This window comes from Castor canadensis, chromosome 15 (genome assembly GCF_047511655.1).
Source record: "Castor canadensis chromosome 15, mCasCan1.hap1v2, whole genome shotgun sequence".
NCBI classification, from domain to species: domain Eukaryota; kingdom Metazoa; phylum Chordata; class Mammalia; order Rodentia; family Castoridae; genus Castor; species Castor canadensis.
In genome coordinates, this window is record NC_133400.1 from 42,009,899 (window position 1) to 42,028,141 (window position 18,243).

At 34.3% G+C, this 18,243-nt stretch overlaps 1 pseudogene; it reads right to left on the minus strand.

The window, feature by feature from the left end:
* Nucleotides 1-232: 232 nt before the first annotated feature.
* On the minus strand, nt 233-939 carry LOC109680359 (olfactory receptor 2L13-like; annotated as a pseudogene).
* Between the last annotated feature and the right edge of the window lie 17,304 nt (nt 940-18,243).

Genomic DNA, 18,243 nt, shown 5'->3' on the forward strand with positions numbered 1-18,243 from the left:
AATGGGTCATAACAATATTACCACTTCATCAATATCCTAGCGACTGTTTTTGTTTTGTTTGGTTGATTTGAGACCTAGTTTTGCTAGATAGCCTACATTGGCCATGAAATTCCAATTTTCTTGCTCCCTATAGTGTTGGAATTATAGGCATGCCCCAGTATATCCAGATTCTCAAATAATCTTGTTATTGCTCCCAGGACATCTTTATTCCTCAGGCTCTATATAATGGGGCTCAGCATGGGGTGAAAATGGTGTAGAAGGCAGTCACAATCTTGTCTTCTGCAGATGAGTGAAGATTCCTGGGCCAAAGATAAATGTAAACAAAAGGTGCATAGTAAAATGTCACCACCGTTAAATGTGTTGAACATGGAGTGAAGGCATTTTTTTCTTCCCTGTTTTAAGTGCATATGGAAAACAGCAAAAAGGACTCTTCCATAGCAAGCAGAGATACCTAGGAAAGGAAGAAGGAGAAACAGCCACGTACTCATAAATCCAAGCATTCATACAGGCAAGAGGCAAAATAGTTGGGACACGACAGAATAAATGATTTGTGGTGCTAGATCTGCAGTAAGGAATTTGTAGTGCATATACTGTGTTTGTCAAGGAGTTGAGCAGCCCAATGTCCAAGATCCTATGATCATCTTCAGATACATAATTTTACTCATTTGGTTGGAATAATAGACAAGGTGACAGATGGCCAAAAATGGTCTAGGCCATAGATGCAAGGAGCAAGTCTTCAAAATTTCCCATGGTCAGGAAAAAAGAACATTTGCATTCCACACCCCAAGAAGGAGATGCTTTTCTTTCTAGTGAGGAAGTTGAATGCCATCTTGGGAAGAAAATGGTGGAGGTGTACTTTAGGTTCTTGAAGGAAAACTGGAAGACAAGTAAGAACATGGGTGTGTGGTCCCTGCAACCCACATGTATCAGGTGGATCATTACTGAGTTACAAACTTGCAAGAGAGAAAATGAAGATGAAAAGGAGGAAAAGAAGCAGGCCAGTTTTATTTGGAGGCAACAATCCCAACAGAATGAAATTACTTGATGTTTAATTCCTTTTCTCCATGAACGTGTATGCCTTTTAGCTTCCTTGCGAGAAATATAGAAACAAAACTAACCTAAAACCAAAAGTGAAGTATAACAAGTGAAATAAAAGGAACTAACTTTGTTCATGCTTAATTAGGGTGAATTGTTTTTTCTCTAGCACTGTAACTTTCACTAAATTATTTTTAATACCTGATCTAAATATCCCCCTTTTGTTTGTTCCTGGTACCGTCTCAGAACTTCAGAGATATGTTTTTGGTCTTTCACTATAATGTCGTGCTCAGTGAGCATAAATAAAATTGCTGAGGCATTCCATCCAAGATAAATTTCACCATAGTTTATTTACTGAAGAGATCCAGGTCATCTGAATTCCCCCACGACTAAATAGGTGCAGTGGGAAATGATATGTATGACACAGAAATGTCTGTGTGAGAGCTAGGGATGTGACTCAAATGGTAGAAAACTTGTATAACAAGCACAAGCTCCTGAGTTTAAATCCCAGCCAAAATAATATTCTGAGTGCTTAAATTCTAAATCTATACTATCTCTTGCCTTCTTGTATGTTTCTGTTTTCTGCTCCTCCCTTCCCACCTGGCACTACTTCACACAAATTAGTTGTGTCATCATCTTAATGCTCTACCTCTTTTGATCTTTAAATTTCCTTCTGAACTTTTTCTGGAAATATTCCTTCCATTGAAAATCACTGTCCTTTAGCTGTACAAGTATTTTGTGTTCTACAAGGTCTACTGTAATTATTATGTTATTAACATTCTCTTTCCTAAAGATGTTTCCACTTTTTGAAGCCCTACAGAACTCAAAATAAAATGAATGGAATGTTAAGAATATTTTTATTCTTTTATGATAATTACATACATTAAAAATAAAGACTACATAATAAGAAACCTACTTCAATTTAACAATTACAAGTTTTAACTAGCATATTAAGAGTCGAGTATATAGCATGGTTATAGATAATGAAACACACAGATATATTCTTTTTATAATTATAAAGGAACATTTGAGATGCCAGACATTACATTAACTGTTCTTCAAATTACATCATCTTTACAATAGTTCTGCAGTAAAACTACTCTAAATTTATGCATTAATATCTTCACTGTTAAAGCAGTGATCATTGATATGAAGAATAGCTTTCTCAAGAACAATGAGAAACAAGATTAGATTTTGAGTACATGTGGTTGCTTCAAATTTCTGCTCTGAAATTTTAGTAATGGGTTACTTAATGCTTCATATGTATCCCAATCTCATTTAATTCAGTTTGTGTAACTCTCATCCTTCTTTAGAGGTTCATGCCTGTTTCCTCACAATGGCCAAGGTCACAAGCCCCTGGACAATAGAGAGGACACTGGTTTTCCTTCTTTGCACTACAGGTTCCCTCTCCACAGGTTAAGTGTGAAACAGTTGTAAAGTTCATATAGAAAATGTTGAAAATAGTACAGTCATGATTTACAGCTTACTAATGACTGTTGTCCCCTTCAGATTTAATTAGCTAATATAAAATGAAAATATATAATCAATTAAATAAACCAAAATAAGAATAATATAGCAAATTTCTTTTGCTGTATATTTTTTCTGCTTTTCCAAATTCAGTGCTTGGTCTGGAAATTTGATTCACTGCATAACTCTTTTTAGCTGCTCCTTAACTCTGTGTCACCTGAATTCTTCTATTTATTTGTTAATTTACTCATTATTCCAAAACTTCAAACTGTGATTGTGATTTCTCATATTTTCAATGCCTGTTTATCATCTTCCCTCATACAGTTGCAGTATGAAATTTCCTGTATATATGGGTGTACTATTCTGTCTGAAAGAAGTACTGATATTATAGCCTTCTCAGAATACTGATTTGAGCAGTCTTCTTTCATTACTGATTTCTTAGTAGTAAAAAACAACATTTAGTAGTTTTTTTGCCATTATGCACACGGAGCAATATACATCAAATGGTATTTCATAGCTATCTACTAACACATGGAAACAATGAGAAGTTCAAAGTTGGGAACAACAAAATTAGAAATAAGGGCAAAATAGTTTCTGCTGGGTATTGGGGGGGAGAGGGAGGGGGCGGAGTGGGTGGTAAGGGAGGGGGTGGGGGCAGGGGGGAGAAATGAACCAAGCCTTGTATGCACATATGAATAATAAAAGAAAAATGAAAAAACAAAACAAAACAAAACAAAACAAAAACCTTGAAAATTATCTGAAAAACAAATAAAAAGTTCAACAAAGAACAGTAAAACTAGAAAAAAAAGAAAAAACAAAGTTGGGAATGTAGCCTGTACAGAGTATCATTGAACATCAGCTGAACATAAGATCATAGTCATGCTATACTCCCTATAAAGTTTTAGAAACAAAGAATTCATGAACTGACATGTAAGTACAACATATGTGATGTAAAAAACAATAATCACTATCATTATGACACATTCCCTACCTTCAAAATATGTTTTCTGATTCATTAAAAGATGCAGACATGCTTCTGTTATAAAAACACAGGAACCGTTCAATCTTTGATTCAAGTAAGTGATGAAGATATTAGAAAAGCAAACACAATCTTAAGTTTGTAGATATACACAGTATGAGGAAAACCAATATAGGAAGAAGGGATAGGAGACCATTGGATTATAAACCTCCAGTTACTTTTCTATGAAGTTTTATTTGAGGAGGTAGTTAATGAATATTCTTTTCATAGTGAGAAGAAAGTGAAAAGCACTGCGTGGAAATCCTCTTTAGTTCATGAGGACAGCACCAATGAGAAGACTATTTGACAGACAAGTTGTAGGGACATTTGTGTAAGAATAAATAAGGACCTGGATTTCTTGGAGGAATGAGATACCAGGGAGTTAGTATGTTCTTAATCATGCTTCTATATGTTTCTAGAATTCATACAGGATGTTCTAGTTGAGAAAATGTTGTATATGTGAGAATATTGAAGACCATTAGTATGGAGTAAGAACAGTCAGGGAATACAGAGTTTATATAATTAAAGCCTTACCTCCTAGGTACCACTTTGACCTAAGTACAGCAGGGTAGTTGGTTACCTATTTGGGAATAGGATTGTGTCATTTAATTTCTACACCCAGAGTCAGTTCCTACTGCATAGTAGGCTCTTAACCTATCTGCCTACTGAAATGAACCAAACATCAGCCTTATAAGTAAATCAGTATTATTGTTCATAATGACTGAAATGGGAAATTCATTTCAAAAAGCAATTTTTGGCATACTTTGTAAATAAGGAGAAACCTCTTGGGGTACTTTCTTCATTCCTTTGTGTAATCTAGATTTAAATATAGAAGAAGGAACCTACCAAGAGGCCCTCCAGAAGATAGGAGATATGTTTCTAATAGCAAGTCCTAGAACCCTTCATGATGAAGGGAGGCCATGTGTGCATTCAGAATTGCTTTTACTCAGATTGGAGCCCAGAGACCCATAAAGATGGTTTCATGATAGTTACTGCAATAGCATTTTTTTTCCTTAAGTTGAAAACTCTCATATTGGCTGTCAGTGGAAGAGAAAAGCTATTTTCAGGATGCTATGCATCTCTGATTCACAGATTTAAGAATCTGAGACACTAGTTTGAGCTGAGGATCTATTCTTATTGAAGCTGAGCAGCTTTTTCTATTGTGTATGGGCCTTCATTAATGCAACAGAATAACCTGGAGCACTGTTTTCTTGGTTACATAATTATTTTGAGGATGTCATTCCAATAACTTTAAAGTGGGTCTGTAAGCAGTTTCTCCCTTGATCTTTTTAAGAGTCATGATGCTTAATTTCAGAGGTTTCAAAAAGAAAAAATGCATTTGGCAGGATCTAATATATTTAATGTAGCAACTGGAGATGGTGAATTTACTTTGCAAAATACCAATTAAGGCACACTTTAAAAAATGTTATAGAAAATCACAAGACCCATAAATAAATTGTTTCTCCAAGTCTCAGATAACTTAGTCTTAACAGTCTTAACATCATAGGAGAGCTGCCAATGTGGGAGCATGGAAGTCAATCAGTGCTACAGAGCACACATCCTGCATGTGTCATATTCTCAGGAAATGTCAATCACCTTTGTCTAGTCCATATTTTACCATTGAGAAGTATCAGGCACAGAGAATTTAAGTATCTTAATTATGGATAGAATATTCAAGAGAAGAACATTTTAGAGGTCTAATAGGTTTAAATCATCTCTTTGACATTTTAAGGTGACATGGTTTTGTTTATTTACTAATTTATTTATTTATTTGAAGTACTGATTTTGAATTCAACACCTTGCACTTTGCTAGGTAGGGTGCTCTACACTTAAACCATGCCCCAGTTCCTTATCCTTTAATTATTTTTCATAGGGTCTTGCATTCATGCCTGAGCCAGTCTGGACTACAATCCTTTTATTGATGCTTCTCTCATAGCAGGGATGTCAGTGGCATGCCACCGTGCTCACATTTTCTTTGGGGAGTTAAGGGCCTCCAAATGTTTTTGTCAATCATCCTGCTCTTTCCCTCCTGAGTTCTTAGTATTACAGGAATGAGCCATTTTGCCAATGTATGCTTAGTATTGTTTTCAATTTTTTTATGGAACTGCATGATTTCTGTTCAGCAGAATTGATTTCCTCACGATAGGAAACCAATACTTCTGGAATATCTCCCTTACTAAAAGCTAACCCAAAGCAACACATGTGAACTCACCTTGAGTAAAGTTCTTCAGTTTGTATTTTAAGTGAGGATGTAGATTTATAAAGACAAAATCCCCTGCCTGTGATAGTCTGTTGAATTCTTCAAAACACCAGGCTGTGCTCACATAGTCTGCCATGGATACAACAAAATCAAGACACTGCATCAAAACTCAGTTCTCTTCTAACACAAGCAGATGCCAATGTTCATGTACCAAAATCATTAGAAAGAAAATATAAAAATGTATCTTATGTCATGCATTGCTCACTTCTCTAACTTTTATTCATTCTGCTTGTGTTAAATCAAAAAATAACTTCACCACCTGTCCCTTCTGAAATTAATCACTCAAATAGAATGTCTTCCTTACAATTCTCTTGTTCAATTGAGAACAGAATAAAACATTTCACACTTAATTTCCTCAGGTTCTACTGATGGGACACTTGATAACAAAGTGTTATATTTCATATTCTGAACATTATATCATCAAGCATTATAAGTTCATCATTTCCTCTAACTAATACCCCACGTACAAGTCCGTGGGGCTTAAAAAACCACTGTCATTTCAATTGATTTGCTGACCTGGAGATCAACTCATTTCTGAACTTAGAGAAAATCAATGAAGCCAATAAACTTTCCTACATGCATCTGTTATCCAGAATTAGACTACATAGAGGTGCACTCCGTTATTACAGAACACAACTTGGTAATGTAAGGGACGTTAGGTAATGTATATTATAATCTCTCATTTTTAAGTTGGAGAACTTAGTGTTAAGGAGATTCAGTAAATACTTCTAGATGTGAAGAATGTCATAGTAGAACAAGTATTAAGAAGAATCTCCTCTCCACTTCCTAGTGCATTTCCAGAGGAATTTATTGGTGATTGAGACTAAATTATTATGCTGTGACCAAAAATTTTCTTCATTTTTGGAATGTAGATAAATTATCCACTCAAATGTTGATCAAGTCAGCAATTCTGCTTTTGTGAAAAAAATGACTGAGTCCTTGTGATAAAAATATATTCTGACATAGAACAATCTAGCCTGCCAGACCACTTTTGATTAGGAAGGTGAGATGGGCAAATTTCCCATTTTAATGATTTTGCCAAATCATTAAAAGTGGATTAATTTGAGGGACATGCTGAGATATAAGTGGGAAGATGTTTGCATTGTACCTATGCAGAGGAAGAATGAGTAGATTTCATGATGGTTTATTATCATTCTCAAACCAATGATTAGTTTATAAAGAAGTGAACATTAAATGTTATTCTAGATATTTACATGTTTTGTAGATTCTTTTTCTCATGGATGGTAATATACAATTTAATCAGATTGTGTGCAATAAAAATAATGACTAATATTATGGAAATGTGATGAAATGCAAATTTTGATCTATGATTTCCAATGTTTTAATGTTAGGAGTGAAAAATAATATTTTTTATTTTGACATTTGTTCTTTATGGACAAATTCCATGTCTCTTTCTTGTGCAGAGTGGTACCTGGTGCAATAGCCTACAAACTCTCTTGTTGATATGATGCAGCTTTTAATGTGCTTGCCTGATCTTAACGAAATAGGTAAGTATGACTGGAAAATATTCAAACCATGCTAATGGCACTTAAATCAAATTGACTAACATAAATCACATATTAGTCATTTTCACTAGTTATACTATACCTCTAGTCTCTGATGCTTTCTTTCTAAAATCCAGTAACTTCTGACCCTTTCAAAGTCAATTCTCTTCTGCATTCCTTTGACTTCTATGGGACAGGAGTAAATTAGGTAAGAAAACATGTTTGATCAGAATTCCCATTCCCCTGCATTAGATACGTCAGTCTCCCTCACTGTGGTCCATCCACTCAGCATTGTTTCCTGTAACAGGCAATGCTATGATACTGCACTTTCCTGAATATACCCTCTCCACATTTGGCTGGGGCTTATCTCTTCTTATTAGTGCCTCTTTCCACTTTCTCCTCTGTTGGATCACCTTCACAGCTTATGAACATAATATTTGAGGGATAATTTGGCAAAATGGGAATTGAAACTTTGAGATTGAGATCAAAGTTCTTTCTTTGACTGTAGGGAGTGAAGCTCTACATTTTGAACGTAGAATAATGGAAATTATAGACATGTAATTTTAACAGCTGTGATCAAGGAGAGAATTCAGGATAATACAAATTATTCTGGGATAGTGTCTTCATGAAATCTGGGATTTTAGAGTGAGTTGGGTTATTTATAGTCAATTTAGTGGACAAACAACGTTTCATTTGTCCAGCATGAAAATATACTTCTAGGAAGACACCGTGGTGCAGGAATCATTAGTATGACAAATACTATTTAAAAGAATGGGATGAAAGAATTCAAGTTGTAATACATATGTACATGGAAGCAATGCTAAGAATCTCTGTGTATAGCTCTTTTTATCTCAAGTGATCAAAAATGGTATGTCTTTCTTATTATCTCTTATGTTTTCTCTTCAACAAAATTGGAGAAGAGGGCAGAACAGGTTCTGCCTGAATGTGAGAAGTAGAGTGGGTAAGGGTAGGGGACTGAGGGGCAGGGGGAAGAGATGTCCCAAATAATGTGTGCACATATGAATAAATGAATAAACAATAAAAAGAATGTGATGATGATTATACAAATCTGGGAGTGCAGGGAGAAGAACATAGATGAAGTAGGTATAGATTTGGGCACATTGTTTTTTACACTGACAAGATTATTACTAAGTAATTTCAGAAAGCCATTTAAGAATATTGATTTTTTCCAATGGGCACATGTTTTGGCAAATTTTGCAAGATGCTTAGATATATTTTTTTCTAAGTGTTCATTTCAGTGTGAAATAATTTCATGTTGGTTCCCAAAATCTGTTGCAGATACTTACTCTTCTCAGTATCTGACACTCTCTCTCCAGCAACCTGAATCCTATTTTCTATGACCATTTACATAGAGGCTACAGTGATTTAGATAGTGCCAAGCCTGAAATTATCAATGTGAACTTAGCCTCAACAAGACTATTGGTATTTTATTATCATAACAATCACAATTATAATACATTATTATGATACATATCATGAAAATATAATACAAAATTATCATGACAATTACTAATTTTTTTGACCATATAATATTTGTACTCCTTTATGGTAACATAATATGGTACATATATACAATGTATAATGATTAAAGTAGAGTCACAATAATTTTCATCTTCTCAAACCCTAGTCATTTTTATGTGTAGGGAACATTCATACTCTCCTATTTATTTTTATATATATCATAGACAAATACAGAGCCAACACTCAACCTATAATAAGGTATTTCCTTATTATTTAGTGTTCCTTATCTAACTTCATTCTGTCCTCTCTTCATTGTCTTTATCAGAATTTGTTGATCACTACTTTCCTTCATTCTCCTATGTGATAAATACCTTATTTTCCATAATTGAGTGAGAATATGTGCTGTTTTTTTTCTGATTCTGGCTTATTTCTCTTAATACAGTCATCACAAGTACCATCCATTTGCTGCAACAGTACTTAATTTTTTTAATTAATTAATTTATTTTTATTGTTTTGTTGGGTAGGAGTACATTGAGGCAATTACAAAAGTTATTACAATATATTAAATACATCATAGCTGAAATCACCCTCTACCCCATTTTCTTTTATCCTTCCGTTCCTGGAATGGTTTCAGTGGGTCTCATTTTTCCATTTACATACATGTATATACAGTATTTGTACTATATTCATGCTCTTGCACACTTTTCCCACCTCTTTCACCCTCTCATTGGTACTAACCACTTGGAACAGGACTTGATATGCTCTTGTTTTCTCTGATTTTGTAGAAGAAAAAGATAACATTTTGGTTTGGTTAAGGTAGCTGCACAGGGAGTTCCCTTGTGACATTTCCATGTATATATGCATTACAATCTGAATTGGCTCATCCCCTGTATTTTTCTTCTTTATACCTTAGCCCCCTTTTTATGATGGTTTCAAGAGGTATGAAAATATTATATTCATTTTTGTATTGAGTGTAAATCAACCATATTCAAGTTAACTTTCTTTTTTACATGCCACCAAAACATATGGCTTTTGACCTTCTTAACTGCATAATTTCCCTTAAGATGGTGTTCTCCAGTTCATTCATTTACCCACAAATGACAAAATTTCATTGTTCTTGGAAGCTGACTAAAATTCCATTGTATATAAATACCACATTTTCTTAATCTGTTCATCTGTAGTGGAGCACCTTGACTGATTCCACAGCTTAACTATTGTGAAGAAAGCTCCAATAAACATGCATTTCATGAGCATGATTGTAACTTGACTTACATTCTTTCAATTATATCACTACAGTGGAAATTTTGAAAAATATGACAGTTCAATTTTTAGTTCTTTGAGGAGCCTACAAAATGTTCTTGCATGGTGGTTATATTAATTTACATTCTCACCAGCACTGTACGAGGATTCCATTTTCCACTTATCCTAGCCAACATTTATTGCCATGTGTGTTCCTTATGGTATCCATTCTAACAGGGATGATATGAAATCTTTTTTTCAAAATTTTTTCTTTTATTCATATGTGCATACAACATTTGGGTCATTTCTCCTCCCCCTTCCCCCACCCCCTTTCTATCCCCCTTACCCCCTCGCTTCCAGGCAGAAACTATTTTGCCTTATCTCTAATTTTTTTGAAGAGAGAGTATAAGCAATAATAGGAAAGATAAAGGGATTTTGGTAGTTGAATAAGGATATCTATAAAGAGGGTTGATTTGAATTGCTTTCCTGTACATGTGTGCTATCTTCTAAATTAATTCTTCTTGAACTAACCTTTTCTCTAGTTCCTGGTCCCCTTCTCCTATTGACCTCTGTCACTTTAAAAAATCTGCATTACTTTCTTTGCGTTGAGGGTAACAAATGCTATCTTCTATTTTTGGAAGTCCTACCTATCCTTATAACTCCCAAATGTGCTGTTGCTTTACCATGTGATCAAAGTCCAATTCCCTTATTGTGTTTGCCTTTGATCTAATGTCCGTATATGAGGGAGAACATACAATTTTTGGTCTTTGTGGCAGTCTAACCTCATGAAGAATGGTGTTCTCCAGTTCCATCCATTTACTTGTGAAGGATAAGATTTCATTCTTCTTCATAGCTGCATAAAATTTCATTGTGTATAAATACCACATTTTCTTAATCCATTTGCCAGTAGTGGGACATCTTGGCTGTTTCCATAACTTGGCTAATATGAAGAGTGTTGCAATAAACATGGGTGTGCAAGTACCTCTGGAGTAACCTGTGTCACATTCTTTTGGATCTACCCCCAAGAGTGGTATTGCTGGATCATATGGTAGATCTATGTTTAGATTTTTAAGAAGCCTCCAGATTTTTTTCCAGAGTGGTTGTACTAGTTTGCATTCCCACCAGGAGTGTAAAAGGGTTCCATTTTCCCCACATCATTGCCAACACCTATTTTTAGTGGTGTTGTTAATGATGGCTTTTCTAACAGGGGTGAGGTGGAATCTTAGTGTGTTTTTAATTTGCATTTCCTTTAAGGCTAGAGATGGCGAGCATTATTTCATGTGGCTTTTGGCCATTTGAATTTCTTCCTTTGAGAAAGTTCTGTTTAGTTCAGTATCCCATTTCTCTATTGGTTCATTAATTTTGGGAGAATTTAGTTTTTTTTGAGTTCCCTATATATTCTGGTTATCAGTCCTTTGTCTGATATGTATCTGACAAATATTTTCTTCCACTCTGTGGGTGGTCTCTTCAGTTTAGAGACCATTTCTTTTGTTCAGTAGAAGTTTTTTAGTTTTTTGAAGTCCCATTTATCTATGCTGTCTCTTAGTTGCTGAGCTGCTCAGGTTCCATTGAGAAAGTCCTTGCCTATACCTATTAGTTCCAAAGTATTTCCTACTCTTTACTACCAACTTTAGATTTTGGGTTCTGATATGAAAGTCTTTGATCCATTTTTAGTCAATACTGGTATAGAGTGATAAACATGCATCTAGTTAAGTTTTTTGCAGAATGCTAACCAGTTTTCCCAGCAATTTTTGGTGAAGAGGCTGTCCTTTCTCCATTGTATATTTTTAGTGCATTTGCCAAAGATAAGATTGTTATAGTTGTGTGACTTCATATCCACGTCCTCCATTCTGTTTCACTGGTCTTCATGTCTGTCTTTGTGCCCTTTCCATGCTGCTTTTATTTCTATTGCTTTGTAGTATAATTTGAAGTTGGGTATTGAGATACCTCCAGAATTGTTCTTTTTACTGAGTATTGCCTTGGTTATTTGTGGCCTCTTATGTTTCAGCATAAATTTAACAGTGGATTTTTCAACTCTCATTGGGATTTTGATGGGAATTGCATTAAACATGTAGATTGCTTTTGGGAGTATAAACATTTTTACTATGTGGATTCTACCAATCCATGAGCATGCAAGCTCTCTCCACTTTCTACTGTCTTCCTCAATCTCTTTCTTCAGAAGGTTATAGTTTTCATTGTAGAGGTCATTCCCATGCTTTGTTAAGTTTACACCTAGGTATTTGACTTTTTTTTGAGGCTATTGTAAGTGGAATTGTTTTCACATATTTTTTCTCAGTTTGTTCATTATTAGTGTATAGAAATTCTAATGATTTTTCTATGTTGATTTTATATGCTGATACCTTGCTATACCTGTTGATGGTGTCTAGGAGCATTTGAGTAGAGTTTTTTGGATCTTAAAGGTACAGTATCATATCATCGGCAAATAGAGATATTTTGACAGTTTCTTTACCTATTTGTATTCGTTTTATTCCCTCTTCTTGCCTAATTGCTCTGGCTAGGAATGCCAGTACTGTGTTGAATAGGAGTGGAGATAGTTGGCATCCTTGTTTTGTTCCTGATTTTAAAGGGAATGGTTTCAGTTTTTAAACATTAAATATAATGCTGTCTGTAGGTTGGTCATATGTAGCTTTTATAATGTTGAGGCACTTTCCTTCTATTCCTAGTTTTCTTAGAAATTTTATCATGAAATTGTGTTGGATCTTATCAAAGGCTTTTTCTGCATCTATTGAGATGATCAAGTGGGTTTTGTCTTTGCTTCTGTTAATATGGTTTATTACGTTTATTGGTTTTTGTATGTTGAACAACCCCTGCATTGCTGGGATGATGTCTACTTGGTCGTGGTGAATGATCTTTTTGATGTGTTGTTGAATTCGGTTTGCCATTATTTTGTTGAGGATTTTTGCATCAATGTTCATTAAAGAGCTTGGATAATTCTCCTTTTTGGAGGTGTCTTTGATTGGTTTTGGGATAAGTGTAATACTGGCTTCACAAAATGTGTTAGGCAGTTTTCCTTCCCTTTCTAGTTCTTGGACTTTTCTTTTTTGGGAGACTCTTAATTGCTGGTTCAATTTCATTTTGTGTTATAGATCTCTTCAGGTGATTAATGTCCTCTTGGTTCAGTTTTGAATGATCATAAGTATCTAGAAATCTGTCCATTTCTTCAAGATTTTCAAATTTATTTGCATATAAGTTCTCAAGGTAGTCTCTGATGATTTCCTGGACTTCCATGTTGTTTGTTGTTACCTCCCTTTTTGCATTCCTGATTGTACTGAGTTGGGTTTTTTCTCACCTCATTTTAGTCAGATTTGCCACTGGTCTATCAATCTTGTTTATTTTTTCAAAGAACCAACTTTTTGTTTCATTAATGCCTTGTATGGATTTTTTTTTTCTATTTCATTGATTTCAGCTCTTATTTTTATTATTTCTCTCCTTGTGTTTGTTTTGGATTTGCTTGTTCTAGTTTTTCTAGGAGTTTGAGATGTACCATTAGGTCATTGATTTGAGATCTTTAAGTCTTTTTAATATTCACTCATGGCTATAAACTTTTCTCTCTTGACTGCCTTTGCTGTGTCCCATTGTTTCCAGGAGGTTTTGTTTTTGTTTTCATTTACTTCCAGGTACCTTTTAATTTCTTCTATTATTTCATTAATGATCCATTTTTCCTTAAGCAATGAGTTATTCAGTTTCCAGGTGTTTGCATGTTTTTTGTCTTTATTATTGTTGTTGAGTTCTCATTTTATTGCATTGTTTTCAGATAGAATGCCTGGTATGATTTCTATTTTCTTATATTTGCTGAGGCTTGCTTTGTGCCCTAGGATATGATGTATTTTGGAGAAGGTTCCGTGGGCTGCTGAGAAGAATGCGTATTGTGTAGAAGTTGACAAAATGTTCTGTAGACATCAACTAGGTCTGTTTGATTTATATTATATTTTAGATCTTTATTGATTTTTTGTTTGGATGACCAATCTATTTACGATAGTGGAGTGTTTAAGTCTCCCATGACAACTGTCTTGGAATTAATATATGCTTTTAGGTCCTTCAGGTTATGTTTGATGGAATTGGATGCGTTGACATTGGATGCATATAAATTGGTAATTGTTATTTCCTTTTGGTCTATTTCCTCTTTTATTAGTGTGGAATGTCCTTCTTTGTCTCATTTGATCAATGTAGGTTTGAAGTCTACTTTGTCTGAAATAAGTATTGAATGTTATTAGAATTTTGATGGGAGTTGCAATGAACATGCCATTTTCACAATATTAATTTTGCCAACCTATGATCATGGGAGATATTTCCATCTTCTGTAATGTTCTTTGATCTCTTTCTTCAGTGGCTTTTAATTTTCCTTGTAGAGGATGGTCAAATCATTTGGTTAGTTTATTTCTAGGTATTTTTGAGGCAATTGGAAATGTAATTACTTTCCTATATTCTTTATCTTTTCATTGTTGGTATATGGAAAGTGTACTGATCTTTTAAAACTGATTTTGTATCCTGCTACTTTGTGTATAAAAATTTTTTGTGGAGGTTTTCTGATCTTTTAGTTATAAAATCATGTCATGTGTAAAAAAGTATAGTTTGACATCTTTCTTTCTTGTTTGTAGTTCTTTTATGTCTTCTTCCTGTCTTATATATCTTGCTAGGAATTCCAATACTATGTTTAATAAGAGTGAATAGACTGAAAAAACTTATCTCATTCCTTAATCTACAGTAATTGCTTTCATTCTTCCCCATTTAGTAAGTTGTTGGATATTGGCTTGTCATATATAGACTTTATTCGTTGATGTACATTGCATCTACTCCTAGTTTTATAAAAGCTTTTCATCATAAAAGTGTGTTGAAATTTGTCAAAGGCTTTTCCAGCATCTACTGAGATGACCATGTGGATTTTGACTTTGTTTCTGTTCAAATGGTGTATTACAATAAATGTTTTTTGTGTATGTTGAACCAAACTTGCACCCCTGTGATGAAACTGTCTTAATCATGGTGCATGATCTTTTGAAATTCTGTTGAATTCAGTTTTCCAACATTTTATTCAGGAGTTTTGCATCTATGTTCATTAAAGGGATGGTTCTGTGATTCTTTTTTTTTTGTTTGTTTCCTTATCCAGTTTGGGGATGAATGTAATACTGACTGCCTGTAGTGGATTTGGTATTGTTCCTTCCCTTTCTATGCCATAGATAATTGTGAGGTCTTTAAAGGTCTGGTAGATTATGGCAGTGATTCCATTAGGTCCCACACTTTTCTCTTTCAGGAGACCCTTTACTGCTGCTTCACTTCCATTGTTTGTAATATATCTGACTATGTGATGAATTTTCTCTTGGTTCCAATTTGGATGGTCATATGAATCTAGAAATTTTTCTGTTTCTTTTGGATTTTCCAATTTATTTGAATGTAGATTTCAAAATAGACCCCAATGATTCCTCTGATTTCCTTGCTTTTTGTTGTTTCCTCCCCTTTTCATTTCAAGTTTTATTAATTTAGGTCTCTGCCTTCCTCAAGTTCATCAATTTGACAGGGTATTGTCAATCTTATTTATGTTTTTGAAGATCCAGCTTTGGTTTTGTTGATTCTTTGTATGTTTTTAGTCTCTATTTCATTAATATTGACCATTATAATTGTTTCTCTCCTTCTGCTAGTTTTTGGGTTATCTTGTTCTTGTTTTTCTAGGAGTTTGTGATGCAGAATTAGATCCTTCATTAGAGATATTTGTGTTTTTAATATATGTATTCTTGGATAGAAACTTTCCTCTTAGAACTGCCTTTGCTGTGTTTTATGAGTACTGAGAGGTTATGCTTTCATTCTCATGGATTCTAGGAACTTTTGATTTTCTCCATTATTTCTTCTTGCTCCATGATCAATTTACTTTTAAGTTTCCAGGTGTTTGATTATTTTCTTTTGATGTTGAGTTTTAAAGCAGTATGTTCAGACAGTATACAGTGGGTTGCTTCAGTTTTCTTATGTCAGTTAAAACTTACTTTTTAACCTAAAATATGTTGTATTTAGGAGCAAATTCCATGTGCTTCTGAGGAAACTCTGTATTTATGCTGTTGCAGAATACTCTGGATTACTCTATAGATGTCTGTCAAGTTCATTTGATCTATGATGTTTTTCAATTCTAAAGTTTCTTTGCTATTTCCTGTCTGAATGAACAATCCATTGGTAATAGAGAAGTATTGAACTTTCCCACTGTTGGAGCAAGCAGTGGGACTGTGCCTGTGTGATTTGGCATTTGGTCTTGTGAGAAAGCTCCAAGGAACTGAGGCAAAGGCCTCAGAACCAGATGATCAGAAAAATAATAGTTCTCAAGGTTCCCAGGATGGCTTCGTGTCCTTCAGATGTAAATAAGAATGTTATGCTGATCATGTTCTTCTCCTGCTTCTCTGTTCCCATTTTAAGAGAGACCTAACAAAGAGTTACTTTTAACTATGCTTCCTTGTACTAATGTAACCTTGACATGTAATACTTTGCATGCTTTTTCTGACTAAATGATCTCTGTGAAAAAGGAATTTATAAAAAGCAGAAATGCTCTTCATTAAAGTGGCTATTGAGCAAGACTTGGTAGTCCCCTCATCTTTTATGGCTTGAGTCACCAAGGTCCAGCCAATGAACAACAACATCTCACTACCACTGTATAAGGGTCTCTCTGTGACATTAATCCAGTAGTATATGTTTAATGAAGTTGGGTGCACTGACATTAGGTATTATTTCCTCTTGATGTATTCCTGTTTTTACTCTTATGAGAAAACCGTCTGTGTCTCTTATGACTAATTTAGGTTTGAAGCCTACTTCATCTGATACAAATATTGCTCCTTCTGCTTATTTCCAGAGGCCATAATCCTGGCAAACCTTCTTCCACACTTTTACCCTAAGGCAATATTTGTTTCTGCCTGTATGGTGGGTTTCTTTTAAATGATAGATTGTTGGATCTTCCTTTTTAATCCACTTTGTGAAATGGTATCTTTTGAAGTGGAGTTGACACCATAGACATTCAGTGTTAGTATTGAGAAGTATATGGTAATTTCTGCCATTATGTAATGATGTGTGTGTGTGCAACTAATTCTATGCAACTCTTTGATTACTTGTCTGCTCTTTTATTCATGTTCAATAGTAACCATACTTTCATAGCTTTGTTTTCATCTTGTGTGTGTAAGATTCCATTCAGAATCTTCTGTAGTGGTGGTTTAGAACTCATGTATTGTTTTAGTTTCTTTTTATCTTGGAAGATTTTTGTTCCTTTTCCAATTCTATTTGTGGCAGTACAGGAGTTTGAACACAGGGTTCATGCTTGCTACACAGGCACTCTATCATCTGAATCACTCTGCCAGTCCTCCTCCTTCTTCAATTTTGAATGATGGCTTTATTGGGTAGAATTTTTTTAAGGCTAGAATTATTTTCTTTCTGTCCTCAAAATATTTCACTCCATTACTTTCTAGCTTTAGGGTTTCTGTTGTGAAATCTGCTGTTATTTTGAGGGATAAGTTATTTGATTTTTCTCTTACTGCATTCAATGTTCTTTCCTTATTCTCTGTGCTAATTGTTTTAACTATAATATGCCATGGAGAGATTCAATTTTGATCATATCTATTTGGTGTCCTGGAGGCTTTCTGTTTGGTGGACATCTCTTTCTCTAGACTTGGGAAATTTTTCTGCTATTATTTTGTTGAACATATTACCTATACCTTTGGCTTGCACCTCTTTTTTCTTTGATGCCTATGATTTGCAGGTTTGTCTTTTAATGGAGTCAGAGTTCTTGCACATTCCATTCACAATTCTTCACTTTCATTTATAAGAATTCTTGTATTTTTTCCTGAATATCTATTTTTCCTTCAGATTCTGAAGATCTGTCTTCCATAGGTTTTAGTCTGCCAGATTGGATTTCAACTGTATTTATTATTTGATATAAGGATCTTTTTCTTTGTTTTCTCTGAGGCTTTTGATGTCTGTGTAAAATTCCTTTTTCATATCTTTTCCAGTCTTACTTCATTTATCCCTTTATTAATAATCTCCTTGGTTTCTTTTCAGAATTTGTTGATATGTTCTTTGAGTTCAGTTAGATTTACGAGTGAACAATATTATACTGTGTATATGCATTATGTTTTCTTTATGCATTCCTATGTTAATGAACACTTTGTTTGATTCCATAGGCTGGCTATGGTAAAAAATGCTGAAATATACATGGAGTGCATGTTTTTGATGTAATGTTTTCATTACTTTTTTGT